The sequence below is a fragment of the Lissotriton vulgaris genome, chromosome 2_1 (genome assembly GCF_964263255.1).
Source record: "Lissotriton vulgaris chromosome 2_1, aLisVul1.2, whole genome shotgun sequence".
Taxonomy (NCBI): domain Eukaryota; kingdom Metazoa; phylum Chordata; class Amphibia; order Caudata; family Salamandridae; genus Lissotriton; species Lissotriton vulgaris.
Genome location: NC_141687.1, coordinates 675906899 through 675931246, shown reverse-complemented (window position 1 = coordinate 675931246; position 24348 = coordinate 675906899).

Genomic DNA, 24348 nt, shown 5'->3' with positions numbered 1-24348 from the left:
GTTCTGCCCACTACCGAGCCCCTTGAAGGTGATGGAAGCGCCAAATAAGAAGATGATGGAAGCGCCAGATAAGAAGATGATGGAAGCAACGGGAAATACCCAGTATAGAAATCCAAAGACTGACAACCTGCACAAATCGAAGACAATTGCACTCTTCATTGTCTTCCTCTTCTGCCTCCTTCTCATGACCTCCTTCTGGATTCTGGAAGAGAGCACACCGGCTCATGAGACATTGCTACCTACTGCACAGCCAACACCTCTGAAAGAGCATCACCTAATCTCTCTGTCGCCTCAGCTCCGGGAAAGGCGCAGGGAATTCTGGAACAATTCCTTCGTGCAACTGTTGCACCAACATAACCTTGCTGCAAATGCTACGAACTGTTGGATATGTGGGTTGCTCCCGCATGCCACTGGACACTCCATCCCCTTCATCCCTTCACCCTTCTCAGTTCACGGCTCTTGCCTCGCCTGGTTGATCCTCATGCAAGAGAGCCACAGGGACAACGCCACCTCCAGCCGGACAGTGTCACACTTCTACTCTGGGTTTTGGCTGAACAAAACAGGAAAGACCCCAGCTGCCCTGTGTCCTGCGCTCGCAGGCGCCACCTTCATCAAAGACATTCCAGCCAAAGAACGAGTCGAAGTACAGGTGCTCCACAATCCAGCCAGAACCACCTTCACTCATCTGCAAAAACAAACTACTGCCACTCTAACTGTGGCCCTGTCCGTTATCAATGTCACAGGTCTCGTGTGTCTCGAAGGCCATGGAACGCAGCTGGTGGGTCACAGCGCCTGCCGAATCACCAGAACATTGGACTCAGCTGACCCCCCTTCCTTTGTTGCTTCTCCGAACATGTACTTTGTGTGTGGCACCAAGGCTTACACCTGGCTCCCGAAAGGCTGGAAGGGCACCTGTTATATTGCCTTCGTTCTTCCACCCACATATGTAGCCCCTGCCAACCACCACCGGCAGAGACGTGCAGACGACCTTGGGCAAGCCGACTCCACTGGAGCACAGTTCCTGGATGCAGCAAAGGGACTTGTTCCTCTGTGGGGCCCAATGGCAAACAGCCGTGCTATCCGACACCTGACCCAGGCAGTAGAAACAACGATCAACATCACGGCTGGCATCCTCGCCAACAACACTGCGGAGCTTCAGGCGGTCCGCCTCGTGACCCTCCAAAATCGTCTTGTCTTAGACGTGGTCCTGGCCGACCGAGGAGGAGCATGCCGCATCATCGGATCCAGCTGCTGCACCTACGTGCCTGACAACTCGCCTTCAGTCTACAAAGCCATTGAACACCTCCACAGACTGTCCTCAGAGGTTCACCAAGAACAGGAAGGATGGTCGCTTGGGAGCTGGTTTTGGGACACTTTGAAACAGTGGGGTTGGAAGCTGTTTTCCTTCGTGCTGGTACCTGTTGTGATATTATGTGGGTGTTGCCTAGGTATCCAATGTCTGCCACCCTTGTTCGGCCTTGTTTCCCACTGTATGTGCCCAAAGACTTTGGACTTCCGAAATGAGCACATGAGCCCCCTCTATGAAGTAAAGATACGTGGTCTTATGAGGATAAATCCGAACTGACAAGTTGGCGAGATATGTTAAAAGGGAGGACTGTGGAATTTTAGTTTACGATCTGAACATCATCTGCGCCAGCTTGTCACCTATGCGCTACGTGCATGGCAGCCATTTTAGATATCATGGTCTCCCTGCCCACGATCGATCGCCAGCGCGCCCCTGTGACCCAGCAAGCATCCTCCGCGCACCCTGGCTCCCCCTCCCTCCTCTTTATGAGTATGACCCTTCTGCATGACCCTGTCCTTGGGAGTCACGCCAGCGCCTGACCAACACCTCCTCTCCTCCCATGAATGCCCCTCTGTTGATAAACCTCCCCTCTGCGCTGGATTGTTCATGCGGCATGAATACCACTCCATTGATGACCCCTCACCCCGTGTCCGACTGTCCACACAGGTCCGAGGCCACTGCCTAAGCCGGGAGATATCATTTACTGCCCCTTATTGCACGAGGTCGCTCTCCTTCAAAGGACCCTCTATTGATCCAGGGCTCCCCACCCCCCTGTGACATAATCAGGCGCACACATCCTAAGACTCGACGAAACACTCAGCTGCGTGATGACTCTCTCTCTTATCAGCAGGTTGAGGACCTCCATTGTGAATGTATATGGGGGTGGGATTAACATGAGGATTACGGGGATGTCTTTTCCCATGCCTTACAAAGTTGTGATTGTATTAAAGGAAGGTCACATGCCATAAACCAGTGTATAAGAGGCCAGGCCTCTGAGTGGCTGTTAGAGCACCTCAAGACGATACCTTGTTGTCTGATCTGATGTGTTCTGCTCCGTCGGAATAAACTTCTGTTTCCTGCCTTCTGGTCTCCGGCGCCTGCCTCATTGCTTGGTAAACTTGAATGGTACAAGGGCGGTTAGCGCCGGGCAAATCTTGAGAAAGGTCCTAGCCCTACCTTTTTCTACACTAGGATATGTTTGCACCAAAGTGAGGCTCTGTGCACGGGTGCATCACAGAAGGATTTGTTTGCCCATGATGACGTCATTTACTCGGAATCACGAGGCTGAACACTCAGGAGGGCCCACCTGCTGTTGCACCATCTAATGGTCAACGGTTTCACCAGACTTTCCTGTGTCTGCACTGAATAGCAGGGCAGGGCCGAGACGCGCATAGCACTCCCAGTCAAAAGGCAGGTCATCAGCTGCCTGGCACCAGATTTAGGTTCCAGGCACAGCATCAGGTGAGTGCTAAACTAAAAGTATTTGATAATAATTCCTCAAATAATGGTTATGATTATTGTAAAAATATTGTTTGCAAATCGACACATATTGAACTTGTTTACTGTTTTGTATTGTTAGTAATTCGCTTCCTAATTGACATCTGGGAGACAGGCTTGCATATTGAAGCAAGAACTGGGCCCAGGTCATAGAAATGTAATCAGTTGCTATAGAAACTGCCCTAGACCCAGCAAAGTTGTTTTTTTGAGTTTCTGGTAGCATTAACACAGATCTTTCTCCGGGTCCAGCCAGCACTCGACTCTACTCCTCCTGAAATGTATCAGCCCTGTGATTTTGGACAGACTCGACTCTTTACTCCTCCTGAAGGGTATCAGCCGTGTAATTTTGAGCACAGAGACTAGCCTTCATTCTTATCAGTGCTCAGCCCAGAGCAGGATAATAGGGGCAAAACGTTTTCTTGATAACATGCTTTTCTTTTACAATTTTATGTAGCGTGACCTCAATTCAATACTCAAGGCATTGAACATATTTACATTAGCACTAGCTACATTACACAGGCTCATTTACTTAGGCTCACATTACACAGGCTCACATTCACATAATTATTTTTCGAACATTACATTGGAACATAACCTCGACTGAAAAAAGTGGCAGGCTGCAAAACTATCTATACAGTGAAGTAGGAAGGATAAGAAGAACTCTTTAGTAAAGACTTTAATTCCCCAATTTGTAGATTAAGCTAGCATGACCAATCCCTTAGTAACCCTTCTGGTTCCTACAAAGCACACAACTTTATACATGCAATGCTCCTGAGGCCGGCGCCTGACCTACCAGTCCTGAGTGAATGTTGTGGAGGCTTCACGCAAGATCAGCGATGACAGCTAGTGCAACAGGCACCATTAGCTTAAGGGACAGTCCGGCCCCCAAAGAGCTAAATTTGCGGCTTGCCTGAGGTATGTCTGGCTATCCGTGACTGCTGCCTTTACCAAAGAACCAGCCATTTGAAACAGATTAAAGCCTTAGCAGTATAATGAGTAATTCTGTATTCACAACAGTAAGAATCACGTTGGAAATGCAAAATCAGTTAGCAGGCTTCCATTAAAGGGAATTTACTCTAGGTCTTCTGTAGTGCTTCTCACTGCTCAGAAGTGGGTAGTTTCTGATCTTTATCTCTTTACATGGACCTTATTCCTTGGATTTATTTGTGAGAAACTGTCACTTAAGGTGTCGCACATTTGGAACTACAATGTCACGCATAAAAGCAAATTAGTCCTTGGAAATGTCACACATAATCTGAAAACTTGGCAGCCTTGTGGATGTGATTTTTTATATTTGTTTCCCTCGTCTTCAGTGCTTTGTTTTGCTCACGACAAAGTGTCGCTCAAAGTTGTTGAATTTTACTCAGAAATTAATGTCACACATAAGAAATCTGAAACCTTGGTAGCTATGGGACTTGTTAGATTTAGTCTATTAAACTCAACTGTTTGGCCACAAACCGGTATGAACTTTGGTCATGTGTGAAAGGTGAACTCTGACATGAACCAATTTGCTGCCAGAGTAGGTACATGCAGTGTGCATCAAGGGAGTTAACCCTCTCTACTTTGAGTAAATTCTACATAATTTACTCATTCAGCCTCCTGAGCATGGCCATTTCTCTGACTGTAATACCTTCATATTGCCTCCTGGTGCATTGCCTGTGCATTCTGTCAGAGGAGGGGAGGGAAGTTGCTGCCCTGTGGAAGCCCCTCAAACATGCTCCAGTTTTGACCAGCCTTCTTTTGATTGTTGGTGTCTATGCTTGGCCTGATATTCGGTACTATTTCTGTGTGCATGACCCCATTTTTAATTTGGCTTCTATTTTGTCTTCATTCGTTGTGTGTCAGAACCAGGAGCTGGGTCAAGCCGTGTCTATCTTGAAAGCGAACACCATATAATTTTTGGGCCTTGCAAAATTCCTGGCAGAATATCTTGTTTGTTGAAATAATTTGGCACTGTGAGCTTTTTAGGTTTCAGGCAAGCATGTATTCCTGAATCACACTGCTTGACCCAGTGTGTAGTAATTGCATAGCTCATCAATCCCGGGCTGGACACCACCCAGGATAATGTGGTGCATGGTTAATCACTTCCAAGGTCCCACAAGCATGACCTATTAGCTATGCCAATGCTTGTTACTACTGTGAAGCATACCTCTCCCATAGGATTACATTGAGGTCCTTTATGTCGTGTAATAATTGGTAACTTTCAATTGGGAGCACATAGGAATATCAAGTATGGTGTCTAGAGACTTGTAATTTAAAACCCTTTTGAATGGTAGAGTCGGATTTTAAGTCACAATTCTGAAAAGGCCACTTTTAGAAGGTTGGTATTTTCTTCTAACTATCTGATGCCTGCGCCCTGTATTCTGGGTCGTATGACTAGGTGTAGCTAGTAGTCGGTCTTTGTGTATTGCTTCAAGATGGTGAGACAATTGGGGAAAAGGTGTTGCCGGGAAGGGCCATCTCTGAGTTGAAAGAGCTGTCACCTACCACACTTGCGCATCACAAAGGCTATGCCTGATCACAAAGACAATCTGGGGCCAGGAGAGGGATGCAGGAAATTCCAAGCAGCTCTGAGGTGGAAGCCTCTGGAAACTTCTCCTTCTTCAAAGCTGAACCAGGTATAAATACACAGACTGGACTCTTCAGTACACCTCTGGACCTGTGAAAGACTCAGAAGGACTGCTGTGCTGCTCTGCAAAAAGGACTGCTGCTCTGCTGGCCTGTTGCCCTGCTGACAAAGTGAAAAGGATAGGACCTGCATCTTGAACACAGGACCCCAGAGTGACTTCAAAGGCTGGTTGGCTGTCCTCCTGGTCAGGACCTCAGGGACAAAAAGGGATCTAACCACCTTACACCCTGCACCTGTGCTCTGCCTGCTGTGAGATTTGCCCCCAAGTAGTGCACCCAAATACTGAACACTTGGAAGTAGGACTAAAGGAGCACTACCAGCCAAGCTGTGGTCCTAACAGAACATTTTCAGCGCAATGCATTGCCCAGCAGCTCATCGCAACCGCCACTGCACAATGTACTGTGTTGCAGGACCAGAGACCGCCGCCATACAGCTCATCGGAACCACCGCTGCATAATTCATCTCAATACAGCACTAGGGGTGGGCGGAATTTGCGTAATCGCGTAACGCAAATCTCAGCGAAACGGTAAAAAATCTCCGCTAACGCAGAAATTCCACGAGCACGCAGAATTCATTGTTCGCAATGCTTTTTTACTGTTCGCAATCGCTGTTTGCGTGATAAAGCAGGTGCCGGAGTTGAAGGTCAAATTCAGTAACTCCTTAATCAGCCCCAAAAAATTGTGCGCTTTGTCGAGGCTGGGCAGGTGTGCTTTCTCCCCATTTCAACAGTCGAAAATTAGCTATGATGCTTGATGGAGGCCTTTGCATCCTTGACTTTCACGAGTGCAATCCCCGTGCAGTTCCTGTAACCAGTAGCTTCTTTCTCCCCATCTGCTGCTCTGATCGGTGCCTGACCTTTTATACACACAAGAGGCATGTGAACTCGCAAGAAGCCCCCCCCCCCGTTTTCCACCCCACACACTAGCGGTGTGCACCGTATTCCCGCCCTTTACCACTATGATGGACATCTCACTCGAGGGACCTCGGCGCCCTTCGGCGCGATGGCAAAGTTAATCAGCCCCGCAAAATCGTGCGCTTTGTCGAGTCTGGGCAGGTGTGCTTTCTCCCCATTTCAACAGTCGAAAATTAGCTATGATGCTTGATGGAGGTCTTTGCATCCTTGACTTTCACGAGTGCAATCCACGTGCAGTTCCTGTAACCAGTAGCTTCTTTCTCCCCATCTGCTGCTCTGATCGGTGCCTGACCTTTTATACACACAAGAGGCATGTGAACTCGCAAAGAAGCCCCCCCGTTTACCCCCCACACACACTAGCGGTGTACACCGTCTTCCCCCCCTTTAACCACTATGATGGACAGCTCACTCGAGGGACCCTGGCTCCCTTCGGCGCGATGGCAAAGTTAATCAGGCCCAGAAAATCGTGCGCTTTGTCGAGGCTGGGCAGGTGTGCTTTCTCCCCATATCTACAGTCGAAAATTAGCTATGAAGCTTGAAGGAGGCCTTTGCATCCTTGACTTTCACGAGTGCAATCCCAGTGCAGTTCCTGGTACCAGTAGCTTCGTTCTCCCCATCTGCTGCTCTGATCGGTGCCTGACCTTTTATACACACAAGAGGCATGTGAACTCGCAAAGAAGCCCCTCCCCTGTTTGCCCCCATACACACTAGCGGTGTGCACCGTCTTCCCGCCCTTAACCCACTATGATGGACAGCTCACTCGAGGGACAGCGGTGCCCTTCGGTGCGATGGCAAAGTTACACACACATGGTCACTGGAGGCAATCTTATCTGGCCCTATGCAGCTGTAGTGCAGGAAAAGCACTATACATTTACCCAACGAGGTAGCACTTACTGATTAGCCAGTAGAAAGTACTCCAGTATGGTGCAAAATCACAAAAAAATCTGCGATTTCGCGGGAAAATTCGCGAATTCGCAGATTTGTTTTCTATTTTGCGCGAATTCGCAAAAGGCTGATTCGCAAAATTCGCCAATACTTAATAATTAGCAATGCATGTTGAGGGTGCAAGTTATAGTTACCTTAGGGCACACGTTATAGTTTCTTGAAACAAGTATAACCCTAATAGTTGAATTTCTATGGTTTCTTGCATGTAAAATCTGAACCTAACTATAACATCCCTGTAACCTTTTTTTTAGTGATTACTAAAGTTTTTATAAATTCTATTTCATAAATGTTATGTACCTGTAACCTTTGTTCTTTTCAGTGAATTTCTAGTTTTTTTAATGGTAAGTGATATTTAATTACCTTATGTTAATTCAACTGGGAGATTGGGTCTCTAGGGCTAATAATGGCTTCAGGGTGGGGGCTTCACCTTTTCATTGCACAGCCATGCCCCAGGGCCAAATGTTGCCCAGGAAGGAGGGCCACACAGTAAACCTGGGCGGAGTTTGCATAGTCACGCTACGCTGAGTTCTGCAAAGTGGTAAAAAAACTCAGCAAGCTACGCGGCATTCCGCTTGTTTGTGATGCGTTAATCCTGTTCAAGAATGTGTATTGCGTGCTCGGCATGCTGTTTGCGAGCTCGGGGGAAATATCTTGTGAACTTGCCCATGCGGTCCCCAATGGGCACGGCCATCTTGTTTTTCACTTGTCCCGCTTATTCGCGATGCGTATTTCCTGTTTCAGAATGCATATTGTGTGTTCCCTCCCGTTTGGGATGCGAATTTCCTGTTTGGGAACGCATATTGTGTGTTCGCGACACTTATTGCGTGCTCGGGTGGGAAGTATTGCGCGAACTTGCACATGCGGTGGCAACGGGTGCGGACATCTTGTTTTATCACTTTTTTGCTATGGTTGTGGGCCTGCTCTTCTATCCTCCCTTTATCTTTTCAATCCTTTGTTTCTGGAAACTTTTTTTAAATCTTTTTTATTTATTATCTATCTCTCTATTTTCCTGATTCTATATTTTGAGTTTTTTCTACTTTTTCTGTGTTTTTCACTACGTTTTCACTCTTTTTCTATTACGTGCTTTTTTCACTTATTTTACTTACTTTTTTAAGTCCTACCTTTTCTTTTCCGCTCCCCTGAGTATCAGAACCGTGGCAAAGGGCAAGGCTCGTAGCCGCAGCCAGATTCGCAACCCCAAAAGGGGTGCAGGCACGCGCCTTATTTGGAGAGACTTGTTTTTTTGTGCAGCGCCACCTCCTCTTAACCCTGGCAGTAGTCGGCAGGCCTGGGTCCGGGTATGGGATCAGGGAGCACCACCAGCGGTGGGGAATGGTGTGCCGGGCAGTGTTTCGCTGCTCTGGGGTCCGGCTTACGATATCCTGGAAAGGGAGCAAGACCTGCTGGACCTTATAGGAGTTGAGGTCCTGGGGCTTGGTGAGTAGCTATTTAATATTACTACTTTGTCTTCTTCTGCTCTGTGTTATATATTGTGAATATAATTTGTTTCCGAATAGCAAGAATGCTGCAGCTTACATTGCATGTAAATTACGTTTGCAAATCATCTGGGATTGTTATGCCACAGGTGCTCGGCGCTACTAATCTTACCTGTATGCAACTTTGCGCTCACTTGGGATGATTTTGTAAGATTACTTTAGAGAACTTAAGTTAGGTAATGCTAGAGAGACTGTAGTCCTTCCTTTGTCCTCCTGTCACTAAGAGATAGTGGTGGATTGATAGTTTAGTTACTTATTAGTATTAGTTGGTATTTGTTTAGCGGTCTGCGTGACGCATGCTCTGTTACGTCACGTGCTGCTGAGTACTGCTTACCCCAGTCCTTAGTAGACACTTTTGTAGTTTTTTTAGTGATTGGTAATAGTCTTGACACTAGCAGAACATCAGCAGCAACCAACCAACAATTTGGTGTATGCAAAAATGTATGCATGTGTCTTCCATCTGTTTATTTTTGAGGACTAAAATAAATGGAAATGAAGACTTAGTGAACAATTGTCCCGTCTAGAATAGGTGGGCTAGGTCAGGTGGTACTTCGGCTAAGTTAGTATTCTGGAATCAAAATGGAACACTAGATTAGTTTTCATAAATAATAACTAGACGGTCCGCGAATCCCTCAATACTACTAGTAGACCAGATAAGATAGGTCAATTTTATTGCAATTGTTGTTTCCATAAATGATTTTTGGGCGTTTTTTAAAATATTTTATTTGTTTCACACCAATTATCAATGTTTGTCTCTTTCTTTCTTATATCTTTCATGATCAGCATCCAGGGGCAAGAAGAAGTGCTCATTGTAGTTGGCGGGAGCAGCTGCAGAAGATGCCGGCCAGGACCGTTCCTCTACAGAGAGCTCTTTTGCTGGCCCCAGTAAGTCCGCCTGTTGTTAATATTAATAATTATACTTTCCTAACTTTTATTGCACCTTGTTTTTCCGAACTAATATTTCCGTTTCCTAATTCTACTTTTTACCAATTCTTCTTCGATCTAGAGTATCACTTTCTAAATTTTTGTTATCCCTGCCTCTAACTGCCTCTGCTATGACTCTCTGTAGTACTACTATTAGTCTGTCTGTAGCTAAGCTTGCCCAGTTGGCCACTCTTTATTTAAAAGGTTTTAAAACTCAGATTCACCAATAGCTCCAGCCACTGAGTCCAGTCTACTCTACTCTGTTTCCCGATTTGTACTAGTGATGAATGTTGTATATGTATGTATTAACTTTTTTTTCAATCTTGCTAGTGAAAAAAACAAATGGGGGAGGTGTATATGGCATCTAAAAAATGTGTAATGTTTTTTCTAGGCGTACCGACCACCAGTGCCGGGGCCAGCGGCGAAGGCAACGCAGCCAGTAATGAGGGAACAGAAGATGTGGCAGATGCAGGGGGTGAGCCAGCAGCAGTGACGGGCGGTGGTAAGTTTTATTCCTTACTTATTGACATTACACTCGCTGCAAGGGTGTACACTGTACTGTTGAGAGAGACTAAGTTGTTGTGAACAGCGGTTGAAGAAGACACCCTTTACTTAGCATTAGCAATGGCATTAGCAGCGGGAGTTGAGGAACTAAGGCCTCTTCTACCTGACGTCAACTTAGCTGTGAAACTTTTATGGAGAAGACTAAGAGTCAGATCATATGACCTTGATGGATGGGTTGAACGCGAAGGTAAAGAAGGGTGGAAGGAGGAAGGACTAGTGAGATGTAATATTGATGGCTGGCAGAAAAGGATACACTGGATGCATGCATAGGTGGCTGATAGGAAGGAATCAGATGCATGGGTGGTGGAAGGATGGGTGGCAGGTGAAAGAAAAGATGACTGCCTGGGTGGGTAAAACTGTATGGGTGGATAGCAAGAATCCTCCTGGGTGTTTCATGGGTCAAACTCAAAGCCAAGGCAATCAAGGAAGAAAGGACGCACGGGTGGTGGTTTAAAAAAAATAAAATAAATGTTTGTTGTTGGTGAAACAAACTAAGGTTTATTGAGAGATTAAGTGGATGATAGACATGTTTACTTTGAATGGATGGTGCCTGGATGGTATTCATCATAGATAGCGTAGGTGGAGACTGTCACTGGATGAAGAGTCTTAGTTTGAAGAGATTGTAAAAAAAACTGCGTCAGAGTATGAAAGCCAAGGAGAATAGAACAAAGTTGTATTTTCAGAATTCACCCTTGACTCACAGTAGTTTGCAAGCACAGCATATGTATTGTGTATGTATGTTGTTTTCAAGCGCCTCCCTCTGATTCCAAGGCCCACTCCCTACCTATGTTAATTCATTTTCGACTGTGTCAGCCTGCCATGGGTGGCCTATCGGCTGCAAGTTTATTGTTTACACAATCAATCAAACCAAAGTAACTCATGTCGTCCCATATAATAAATGAGCATTGGGATCAGATATCATCTGCCTATTTGTAGCAATCAGGGCAGGGTGAAACTGAAATTGAGCAGTTGCCCTTGATGTAACAGAGTATGGCCAGTGCCACCCGTAATCGGAAAATACGATGATTGTGTAGTCAGCTTCCCAAACTGTAGACCGTAGTAAATAAAACTAACGTGAGTCTGCGTCACAAGTATGTTTGTCTTGGGTGCAAGCTGACTGAGCAGGCATGCCGGCTACAACAAGGTTACGTAATTTCGCTAAACAACAGAGAAGAAAAAGACTGGTGTACTGTGTACTAGAGTCCCTAGTGCTAGTACAATACCTGAAACTCCCAACAATTTTAGAGGCTGAGGAAGTGGGAGGACTCAGGATAGATACATTCCATAAATACTGTGCTTGCTACTGCTGCTGTGCCAATATGTATAGAATTAATTTGTCTTACTGTTTTGCTAATAGTATATTGTTACAATAGTTTTTTTTTTCTTGATATAGCTACTCCTTCCAAAGGAAAATCTAAACCGGACAGGAAGGAGTTGGCAGCCATGGCCCGGTGTGGAAGCTGAAGGCCATCTAAACCAAATACCGGCGGCTGATGGTTCTGGCAGAGGAGGAGGAGGACGCGGCAGCAGCTGCAGCCTCTTCCAATGTCCCTGGCCCCAGCCAGGCCCAGGCCCTACCAGTGGTACGGCACCACGGTCAGGCAGCCACCTGCCGCCACGCTACCTCATCCAACACTGCTGCCAACCCGTGTGGATGCAATTGTAGGGCATTCAAGCGCTCAATGCTCCTCCGAATGGCACGCCTAGAGGAGTGGGTAACGGTCCTGGTGGACAAGTGCTCAGAGCCCGCCGATAAGAAAGATCCTGTTGGATTGCCCCTTTTTTATTTCTTTTTTGGTGGATGGGAATTGGGCGTTGGGGTTTTATTCACCGGACATTGGTTGAACTTTTTCTTGTTGGACATTGGTTGGGGTTAGGGAGAGGGGTGGGTCAGGTGTTGTGGGATTTTTTACATAGTTTATTTTTGTTAGGGGATTCAATTATATTTCTACTTAAACTTTACATACAATGTTAATGTTTTGTGGGGGGGTTACTGTTTTACGTCACACGGTTCCCTTGCTGCTGCAGGGCCGCAGTCAGTGTTTGATTTAAATAATATGGCGATTTTGTGACACACAAACAGATAGATGCGGTACCCCTCACTGAGTGACTTGTCCTACTAGTACTGTCAGTCTCACCTCCTAGTCTTTGCATTCTGCAACAGTAGGACCCAAGGGGTGTGTGAATTAATTAATTAATTTACATTATTAAATAAACCTTCCACAAACTCCTTTTCTTACCTGTGATTAATGTTTAACTTAGACACAGCAATGGCAGCCTGGCGCTGATGGTTTGGATTCCCAAGATGCCATGTTTATGATGGTAGTAGTAGACACTGGCAGTATCATTTGCAAAAAAAGAAAATGAGACAATCAGTCGCCTGAGAGAGACTCTGGGAGGAGTAGTAGAACGAAGTACAGTACAGTACACAAGAAGACTGCCAAAGAATAAGAATAATGCTGATTAGCAATGCTAAAGTGAAATAAAACATAATGATGGCGTTGATAGCCTCGTACAACAATTTACAAACTGTAGTTGTGTTGAGTCACTCGACACAAGCATAACCTTTAGTGCTGAGTAGGAGGATGATAAATCCAATCGATGCCGGCAATTCATTATGATGGATTTGGTTCCTTTGGCAAAAAAAATGGTTTGCAAATTTACTGAGCATGCGTGGGCAAGCAGAAGAAGATCCTCGTCCTGCCTTGAAATTGAAATATAGTTGCTTTCACCACATCCGCCCCAGCAAGCGTGTGATCAATTATAGTTGTACATTTAATTTAGTCACACCTCAATATAAATCACACAGCCCTGGGGAAGAGGGATAGGGTTTGATGAATGACTGGGAAGGGGGGTTTGGGGAAAGGTTTGACAAAGATAAATACTACGCATGGACAAACAACAAAACACAATCTTGGCAGATGACCATCATATGTATGAATCTGTTAAGGGCGAAAAAGAAAATGCATGCATGATGATGATGACTTGAGGGTTAATGGTCAGTAGTACTTACTAACTAGACTAGTAGACAGTACAGGGCAGCAGTATATTATTATTTTTATGCAATTTTCAATGCCTGTCTGCCCTCAGAGAGACTCAAATTACATACATTTTAACATCTGTTGTACCAGGTTTACTTTTTAAAGCTAGCAAAGAAAATTTAAAAACAGCTGTAGGGATCAATCGTAAGCAGAGAGCAAACAACAACAACACACAGATGTAATGATTGAAGAGAAAAAATTATTCAAAATATTTAAAGATAATGAATGTTGATACTAAAGTGTTACTGTATGTTATCCTGGTCAGATTGGGGATTTGCATCTCGGGATTCCTCTTGGTCCTCCCTTCCATGGACGCTGCATCCGTCAATCTTGGATGCCACTGCCTGCTTGACGTATGCGGATTGGTAGGTGAGTGTGAGTTGTTTTTCTCTGTTTAGAACAGGGTAAAGGCCAACCTGTCAGTGTAGATGGAAAATCAAAAGGGATATTTAAAAATCAAGGAGAAAAAAAAGCAGAAATTACTGAGGAGTGCAAAGACTTTAAGAGTGGTATGGCTAAATCATGTCTACTCTGTTTTCAGTTGACAGCATTAACCTACAACAGCAACAGTACAAAGCAGGCCCACGGCACCCACCCAACCTCCACTTAGCTTAGATTTTGACTGAGCACACATGTCACATATACAGCAACATAGCATTTTCCAAAGTAAGTAACTAAATCAATGGCATGCACAGCTGTCAGTCATACCACCACTCCTACACTCATGACTCAACTCCACCACAACACAGACATGTAGGTCTGCTGTGGTTGTTGTTGACTTGTTTACTTTTTATGCCACTCATTAAATGCCCTTGGTTATTCCATCAATCATCCCCGATCCTACTGACTGACTGCGAAGATATTATGTCACTGGGGTCACTATCATGGTGTTGTCCAACTCAGTCTGCTGTATACTGAGTGAGTCCAGAGATTCCATATTAAAAATGCAATGGATCTGCCTGCAGTAGAAGTACAATTTTGTTATTAAACAACAAGAAGGGAAACATTGACTTGAGTCACTTTTAGTGTGTAGATTAAATAATAGTACACAATGAATTCACTTCATGTACAACAAACAACAACACAAACACCAATCACTCAGAGTCATCGTCCAATGCATGCCATCATTACTGGTTCCTTCCTCTCATCTTAAGTTAAGGGGCAGTCTCTCTTGGCTCGGAAGGGAGGATAGCTATAGTAGTCATCATGTTCCACTTCTTTTGAAGGGACTCGACAAGGCAACATTTCTTGTACTCTTCCCCATCCAGTCATCATTTGGCTTGAGGGAAATGGACTTAGGGTGAGTCAGGAGGATGGAGCAGGACTCGGAGGAGTTGACTTAAGTTAAATGCACACAGCTGCAACTCCAATATGGCAATAAAAAGACTAGAAGATGGTGGTGATGGATTTGTTGTGCTTCGAAGTTTCAAACCAGAAAGGCAGAGGCACACACAATTAAAAGTAAATAAGGAAGAAAGAAAGTAAGAAGTTCAAAGCCTAGTTGTCAGGAAAGAATCTACCACATCTACCACATCGCTGCACTCGCGCTGTTACTAGCGCAGAGTATTTTAATGCTTCCTGGTTTTGTATTTGGGTTCGTTTTTCTGTTCTATTTTACCCCTGCTTTTAGCCTGCTTGTTTGAAGCCTGCGCCCCTCTCTCCCCTTACCTGCATTTAAAAAACGGCATTCTCTGCCTGAAAAGCACCACCATTTCGGTGGGTCCGGGTCCTGGGGGTCATTTTGGGCGCCATCTTTGTTTGGGACACCTCAGCCAGCGGCGGCCGCCATCTTGGAGCGGACTCGCACGCTCAGGGCTGATTGGAGCGCCTATTTAAGGCGGGCCTTAGTGCGGTGCTGGTCAGACCATCTACCACATCGCTGCACTCGCGCTGTTACTAGCGCAGAGTATTTTAATGCTTCCTGGTTTTGTATTTGGGTTCGTTTTTCTGTTCTATTTTACCCCTGCTTTTAGCCTGCTTGTTTGAAGCCTGCGCCCCTCTCTCCCCTTACCTGCATTTAAAAAACGGCATTCTCTGCCTGAAAAGCACCACCATTTCGGTGGGTCCGGGTCCTGGGGGTCATTTTGGGCGCCATCTTTGTTTGGGACACCTCAGCCAGCGGCGGCCGCCATCTTGGAGCGGACTCGCACGCTCAGGGCTGATTGGAGCGCCTATTTAAAGTCGCTCCCTCACACGCAGCGTGACGCGCAGGTGGACGCCTTCGCCTAGCCTGAGTCGTGCCGGAGTCCTGCCCGTCTGCGCCCGTCAGCGTCCCGGAGGCGACGGGGCGGCGGGGGACGCCGGTCCGGTGCCACTCTGGCTGAGATGATTTGTTACTCCTCTGCGACGTTGCGGGATATGCGGGGCAACTCTAGCTCCTGCCGTTCCATTTTCCCGGGGCGATTTAAGGGTAAACGCTGTTGTCCGGGTTGTGGGTGGACGCCTTCCTGGACCCATGCCAATGTTCCTCGTCCTGCAACGGCTGGCGCACAGCATCTTTGTTTGCTGTTGAATACGAGGTCGGTAGGTTGCCATGCCCTACATATTTACGATCTTCTTGTTAGAGAAAATCCCCTTTGCCTACTACTCACCGAAACCTGGTTGGGAGATGCTTCCAACCCGGATGTCTTCTCAGCCATTCCTCCGGTGTATAATATCTTCCGGCAGGATAGAGCGAAGGGTAGAGGAGGGGGAGTGGCGGTAGTGGTGAAAAAGAGCGTTTCCTGCTCAGTTCTTCCCCTCAATTCCATCGGGAGCGCTGAGTCACTCGCCTTCACGCTCAGACTGTCCCCGGGCCAGGCTCTGAAGGGGTTGTTGGTTTATAGGCCACCGGGCCCTTTGGGTTCCTTCCTGGAAGATCTGCAGACAGCTGTCTCTGAGTTGGTGCTGACCTCACAGCACTGCGTCATGGCCGGGGATTTCAACTTCCACCTTGACGTAGCGGACGACCCGGATGCGGTTAAACTGTTGGATATTACATCTCCACTGGGTCTTATACCGTTCGTGTCGGGGCCAACTCATGAGAAGGGGCATACCCTGGATCAGGTGTTTTCGTCTGTCCCTCTTGTGGAGGTTGACACCCTGCCGGTGCTCTGGTCCGATCACAGGCTGATCAGATTTTTGGTACTGGAGAGTGCGCGGCCAGATAACAGTGCCTCGGTCTTGTCTAGACCGGCCTCGAGAGCGCTGCACAAAGTGACACCTGACATGCTGGAACAGGTGCTTCTGGACCACCCATGCCATCTTTCGGGCGATCTGGATAGCGACACTGAGGCTCTGCAGCTGTGGCTCATTGATAGGCTGGACGATCTAGCCCCCAAGGCAGCCCCCCGATCCACGGTGGCACGGCAATCTGCTCCGTGGTTTACCGAGGCTCTTCGTGCGGCTCGCAGCCAATGTAAGGTGGCCGAGAGGGCCTGGCGCCGTCTTTATGATGGGGAGGCTAAACTCGCCTATAAGGCGGCGGTGAAGGCCTACCATCAGGACATTCTGGGAGCTAAGAGGGACTATTTGGCTAGGAGGATCGAGGCATCCGCGAACTCCTGCAAGGAGATCTTCACCATTGTGAAGGAGTTCACGACCCCTAGTTCCCAATCGCCCCCTTTGGTTTCTTCGGACACGTGGGCAGGGGATCTTGCCGGCTTCTTTACTAATAAGATCAAGGCGATTCAGGCCTCCTTTGTGGAAGGACCGGAGGATGGAAGCGGCGTCACCGGGGCTGGGTGCGGACTTCCGCACATACCGGCGGCGGTGCTGTCTGATTTTCCTGCTGTTTCCAGCGATGTGTCCAGGCAGCTGCTGGCCAATCTGAAATCTGGCTCGCCACTCGACCCCTGTCCCGCCAAATTTTTGGCTGGGATGGCGGAGGTCGTGAACCCGCTGGTTAATCCCATCCTCAACGCCTCTTTGAGGGAGGGGAGGGTCCCTAGCTCTTGGAAAAGAGCGATGGTGATCCCCCTCCTAAAGAAACCGGGTCTTGACGCCGAGGCACTGGCCAATTATAGGCCAATTTCACTTCTTCCGGCCCTCACGAAGATCACGGAAAAACACGTCCACGGTGTCCTGTCGCGCTTTTTGGAAGCTAACAATCTGCTCCACCCATCCCAATCCGGTTTCCGTCCTAACTTTAGTACGGAAACGGCATTGTTAGAGGTCACTGAGATCATCAGGGAGACTCTGGATGTCGGCGGGAGGGCCATGCTGGTCATGTTAGATCTATCGGCGGCCTTCGACACCGTCCCCCATAAGGCGCTCTTAGCGAGGCTTTATGACATCGGCCTTAGGGGGACGGCGCTCAGGTGGTTTACATCCTTCCTTGAAGGCCGCCGCCAGACGGTCTGGGTTTCCCAGAGCTCTGCCGAGATGCCGCCATTGGGAGTTGGGGTTCCACAGGGTTCTGTGTTGAGCCCCACGTTATTTAACATCTTTATGTCCCCTTTGGCGGCCTTGGTGGAAGCATATGGGGCCCAGATCGTCTCCTACGCCGACGACACGCAACTCCTCTTCACTTGCGGGAAAGACCAGGAGTTCGATGGAGGAAGAATTCGGGACTGTCTTACATTGGTCTTTGACTGGTTCCAACGGAACAGTCTAAGGGCCAATTCTAGCAAGTCCGAGGTTCTGTTTTTTGGTTGCGTTGTCGATCCGGAGTGGCAGCATTGGTGGCCGTCCGACATGAGCCCTCCTGCACAGTCTTCGTTGGTGGCTAAAAATCTGGGTGTCAAGCTGGACAACCAGCTGTCGCTGCGAACACATATTCTGGGTCTGGCGGGCACCTGTTATGGAATTTTGAAAATGCTCCGTAAATTCCTGCCCCTGCTGTCTGAGGAGCACAGGCGTATTACTGTGCAGGCTCTCGTCGGCTCTAGGCTAGACTATGCTAATGCCCTCTTCCTTGGCCTCCCTGATTACCTAGTTCAGCGCATACAGGTGGTACAGAACTCGGCCGCCCGGGCTATCTTTGGCTTGCGTAGACGAGCCCGAGCTTCCGGGCTGCTACAGGCATTACACTGGCTGCCTATCCGGAAGCGGATCCAGTTTAAGTCCCTGACTCTGATGCATAAAGCCCTGTTTGGATCAGGGGCCGGATACCTGCGGCGGAGACTGGCCTTCTATCGACCAGTCCGCTCCTTGCGCTCGGAATCCCTTTACAAAGCGGTGGTCCCTCGGGTGAGGAAGGCCCGTATGGGAGGACGCTCTTTCAGCTGCAAAGCTCCACAGCTGTGGAACTCGCTTCCTCTTTCGCTGCGCAGCACTGCCAATTTGTTCCAGTTCAGGAAAAGCCTGAAGACTTGGCTTTTTAATCTTTAGGCTGTTCTTATTGTTTCAGTTTCAGTTCTTTTTCTTTTTCTTATTTTTCTACTGTGTTGTGTTATTTTTATTCTGAGCTGCAGGTGGAAAGCGCCGGGACACTCTATTTGAGTAGCCGTGCGCTATACAAGAGCGCTATAACATAACATAACATAACATAACATAACATAACATAACACAGAATAGCTCATCCTCAAACTCTGGTGGTTCAAACAGAAGTAGGTAATCATCTAACACACTAGTTCCGTCACCTAAGTCGCTGATCATGGTTAACCTCTCCACATTTTTCGGTGGGAGACTGGCCCTTTTCACTGTTACAATGGCACCAGCAGCTCAGAAAACACGCTCAGAAGAGACACTTGCGACAGGGCAAGCCAGATAGTTTATCGCCAGCCTGCTGAGCACTGGCCATTAGCCCATTTTCCCATATCAATACAGCAATGGGATTTGATCAATGTAGACCTCTGTTGTGTCATCCAGATAGGCCTGGACCATCCGCTCAATGTTCAGGGGTGCTTCACTTTGCTGGGCCTCTTTTGTATTTGCATCAGCACTGGAGCTAACAAGCCCTTGCTGCAAAAACCAATACTGTGCTGATTTTGCTGGGGCTGATGATCCAGTTTTTGCTGTTGATAGCGTTGGTGACTGCTGTAGGCAAACGCACTGCCCTCAGGCTCAGAAGTTTAACTTGATGCTGGATGCCCTGCTGCAGTACTTGTGAGTTTCTGTAGCAAATTCCATTACATGTAGCAAATTACCAGCTGTTCATTTTCCAAGTCACTGGATACCTCAGCTATCCAAGTTTTGTACTGGGTAACATCCACTTCTGAAAAAGGAATTAATGTCTTAGTGTTCAGTGCTGATTTGTTCCGTGGATCCCAAATTGTGGCACAAATGTAATGTTTTTTTGAAACAATGTGAGTTTGCACCCTTGTATTTTCAGCTAAGCGACGGGATAAGCTCTCCACCAACTCATATGCATCATATTTTACTTCCACACCTGTGTACGTTTCAGACAGCTCCCTCAGCTGTTGCTCTAGCATGTGCAACAATAGGATAGCTTGGCCCATAGTACAGTCCTCCCTGCTGACTTCACGTATGAAGAGCTCAAAAGAAAGTAGCATCTCTCTCAGGCATTTAACTAGGCCTCATTGGTCCATCTGTATGGTCATGACTTTCACAGTTGTATCCCCTCTTTGTATGGCATATTCATTGATTGGTCTGTACTGATCAAACAGATGATCAAGCATGTAATAAGTTGAGTTCTAACGTGTTGGCACCTCCTGGATGAGCGCTTTGACTGGCATTCTATGCTCACGTTGAATGATCCACAGCTGCTTCCGGGCTTTAAAAGAATGGCTGAAATGTGTGCATATTCTTCTGCGGGTGGTCAGTAAGTTGCTGACTCGGTCTTCTTTTTTCAGAAAGTCATCAACAATAACCCCTTTGGTGCTAATGATGGAATGGTTCCGTCATGAGCACCGGTGCTCTTGAGCTCATGACGGAACCTTTCCATCATGAGGACAGGGGCACGAAATCCCTCTGCTGTTTCCATATTTGTTTGGGGCCTCGGGAGGTGAGAAATAGCTTCCCCAACCTCCAGAGGCCCTTCACAAGTTTTCAATGTAACGAAGATTGCGCGCATGGCGTGGTGTCATCATTACATTGAAAACAAAACTGAAACTTAGTTTCTGTTTCAGTGTTTCAGTGCTTGTGGTGCTATCTCAGCCCCTGAGCACCAAAACATTTGAGAGAGGTATCGTTGGAAAGGGGAGAATCTACCCTTTCCAATGGTACTCTTCCCCAGTGGATCCCCAGGAGAGCGAGCCCCAAGCAGGGATCTATTCACTAGCACCAGGGAAGGGGAAGTGGCCCCTTGGGCAAGGGCCTTTGCTCCCTCATTGTGTTTTGGGCACAACAGTCTTTCTGCCCCCACTGGGGGACAGATGGTGGCAGTAGCTCCCAATCTGCACCCCGGGGAGGAGAAAGCTCACTAGAAACCAAGGATTTATTTTTCTGGTGGGGTGGGGGATGCCCAAAATGGGCATGACAATGCCCCCACCCCTCCAGAGATATGTCAGTCTTTCTGCCCGAGGGGGCAGACTGGGGCATTAGTCGCCAGTTTGCCACCCAGGGTGGCAGAAATCCCACCAGATACCAGGGATTTTTTTTCTTGATGTCGGGGTGGGGTCTGCTCAAAATGGGCTTGACAATGCGACCACCCTCAGTAAAATTCCAGTCTGTCTGCCCCCCGGGAGGGGCAGGAAACCCATTAGAAACCAGAGATTTTTTTTATTGATGTATGGGTGGGGGCTGCTCAAGATGGGCGGACCAATGCCCCCACCTCCCAAAAAAAACGCAACTGTCTTTCTTCTCCCCCCAGGAGCAGATGGGGCAATAGCCCCTGATCTGCCCTGGGGGGGCAGAAAGCCCACTAGGCACCAGGGATTGTTTGAGAATGCCCCCACTCCAAAAACAAGTACCACAGTCTTTCTGTCCATCCCCAGAGGCATATAGGCGCAATAGCCCCTTATCTGCCCCCGGGGGGGCAGAAAGCCCACTAAGCCTCAGGATGTATTTATTTTTAATTCAGTGGTGAGGTCAGCCCAGAATGGGCATGCCAATGCCCACATCTCCCCCCAAAAATTCCACAGTATTTCTACCCCCCGGGAAACGGATGGGGGCAGAGGCCCACAATCTGCCCCGGGGGGCAGAAAATCCTCTAGGCGCTAGCGATTACACTGGCATTTTTATGCGTGGGGTTGGGGGCTGCCCACAATGGACATACTAATGCCCCCACCACCAGAAAATAGCCACAGTCTTCCTGCCCCCCTTGGAGGCATATCAGGGCGACCCCCCCACCCCCGATTTCTTACCAGGGTAAGCAGAAAGCCCTCTAGGAACAGACTTGTTTTTAGCAATGCGCTTACCTGTGGATTTTGGGCCCTAGCACAGCCGGCACATAGGGACACCTAGCAAACCTGTACATTTTTTAAAACTAGACACCAAGGGAAATCTAGGATGGGGTGACTTGTGTGCCTCTCAACAGGTTCTGTTACCCAGAATCCCTTGTAAACCTCAAACTTAGTTAAAAAAACACTTTTTCCTCACATTTCTGTGATGGAAAGTTCTGGGATCTGCGGCGAGTCACAAAATTCCACCCGTGCATTCCCCAAAGTCTTCAGAGAAAAATGGTACCTCACTTGTGTGGGTAGACCTTGTGCCCGTGACAGGAAACAGCCCAAAACGCAACGTGGACACACCACATTTTCTCTGTGAAAACTGACCCTTTTTTTGCAAAGTACCTAGCTGTAGATTTTGAACCCTAGCTCTGCCGGCACCTAGGAAAACCTAGCAAACCTATACATTTTTTAAACGACACCCAGGGGAATCGAGGATGGGGTGACTTGTCTGACTCTCACTAGGTTCTGTTACCCAGAATCCCTATCAAACCTCAAACTTTATTAAAAAAAAAAACATTTTCTTCACATTTCTGTGATGGAAAGTTCTGGGATCTTTGGGGATCCACAAAATTCCACCCCACATTCCCCAAAGTCTTCCAAGAAAAATGGTACCTCACTTGTGTGGTTAAGCCTAGAGCCCGCGACAGGAAATGGCCCAAAACGCACCGTGGACACAACACATGTTCACAGTGAAAACTGACCCTTTTTTGGCAAAGTGCCTAGCTGTAGATTTTGGACACTAGCTCTGCTGGCACCTAGGGAAACTTAACAAACCTATACATTTTTGAAAACTAGACAACCTGGGGAATCCAGGATGGAGTGACTTCTCTGGCTCTCACCAGGTTCTGTTACCCAGAATACCTTGCTAACCTCAGCATGTGTCCCCAAAAACTAATTCTCCTCAAGTTTCTGTGGTGTAGAGCTCTGGAATCTGTTTGGATCCACAAAATTCCACCCAGCCCGCATTCCCCAAAGTCTTCTGAGAAAAATAGTACCTCACTTGTATGGGTGGGTCAAGTACCCGCAACAGAAAAGGGCCCAAAACCTATTGAAACAACTTCAAAATTACCTATCACAAAACAACCTGATTTTGCAAGGGGGGGTCCCTTGAGTTTTTGGCCCCGGGCTCAGTGGCCATCTAGGTAAACCTACCAAACCCACACATTTCTAAAAACTAGATACGCGGGGGAGTCTAGAAAGGTATGGCTTGTTTGGGTCCCCCAACATTTCCCTATATACAGAATCCCCTGCAAACCTCACATTTATCAGAAAAAATCACTTTTTTCTCAAATTTCCATGTGGGAAAGTTCTGGAATCTGCTTGGATCCACAAATTTCCTTCTACACAGCATTGCCCCAGGTCTCCCAATAAAAATGATACCTCACTCGCGTGGGTGGGTCAAGTGCCCGCGACAGGCAAGGGCCCAAAACCTATTGACATGTGTCCCTGTTACGTTTTCGTCCATTTCCTGTCCCGGGCACTGTGCCTACCCACACAAGTGAGGTACCATTTTTTACTGAGGACTTTGAGGAATTTGGGGTGGGTGGAATTATGTGGATCCACACAGATTCGAGAACTTTCCACGACAGAAGTATGAGGAAAATATGTTTTTGGACACATTTTTAGGTGTGCAAGGGATTCCTGGTAACAGAACCTGATGACAGCCAGTCAAGTCACCCTATCCTGGATTCCCCTGGGTGTCTAGTTTAAAAAAATGTATAGGTTTGCTAGGTTTCCCTAGGTGCCTGTAGAGCTAGGGTTTAAAATCTACAGCTAGGCACTTTACAAAAAAAGGTCAGTTTTTATTGTAAAAATTAAGTGTGTCCATGTTACGTTTTGAGCCGTTTCCTGTTGCGGGCACTAGGCCTACCCCCACAAGTGAGGTACCATTTTTATCAGGAGAATAACGGGTAATACAAAATTGTAGAGCAACTGTTATTATTTATTGACTATTGATGCATTTCTGCTATAATTCTCATGCTAGTATTGGTACTCACAATTTTGGAAATGTGCAACTATCTACTGTTTCTAAACTCTATATTTTGTTCCAATTTCATAAATACATAGGGGGTTTTCATACCTATTTTTCCATGTATATATTTTCCCAAATTAATTGCTATATACCCGCTACATAATAAAAAAACATTGCAAGACACTGCTCAGTTATTGGCTCTGGGTTGGTCGGGTTCTTGGTGAACCTACAAGTCCTCTATGTCCCCATAACCAGAAAGGTCCAGCAGATGTAACAGTATATTGCTTTCAAAAGCTGTCATAATTAGAAGACGTTACAGGTGAAAACGTTATCACAAATGGCTGTTTTTTTCAAATAATTTCCCATTTGTCCTATATTCAACGGTTAGTTTCTAATAAGAAACCTTGAAGGATCTACACAAATGACCCGGTGCTGAATTCATAACGTTGTCTTCTTTTCTAGAATGTGTAGCTTTCCAGGATCCATTATTGCTTTCATACCCATTTCTACCATTAACTGTAAAGAAGTTGAAAGCACAAAAAATAGCAAAAATAGGCTATGTCCCAGAAAAATGCCAAAACTGTGTAAAACATTTTGGTTTTCTGACAACAGTCTGCTTGTCCCTGAAAGCTGCGAAGCTGATGATTTCAGCACCACAACCCCTTTTTTGATACCATTTGCAGGGAAAAAAACAGATGCTTTTATCCTTATCCCTTGTTTCCCACCCCCCCCCAAAAAATGTACCCGTATTTTGGCTAATTTCTGGGTCCCCTCCAAGGGAATCCACA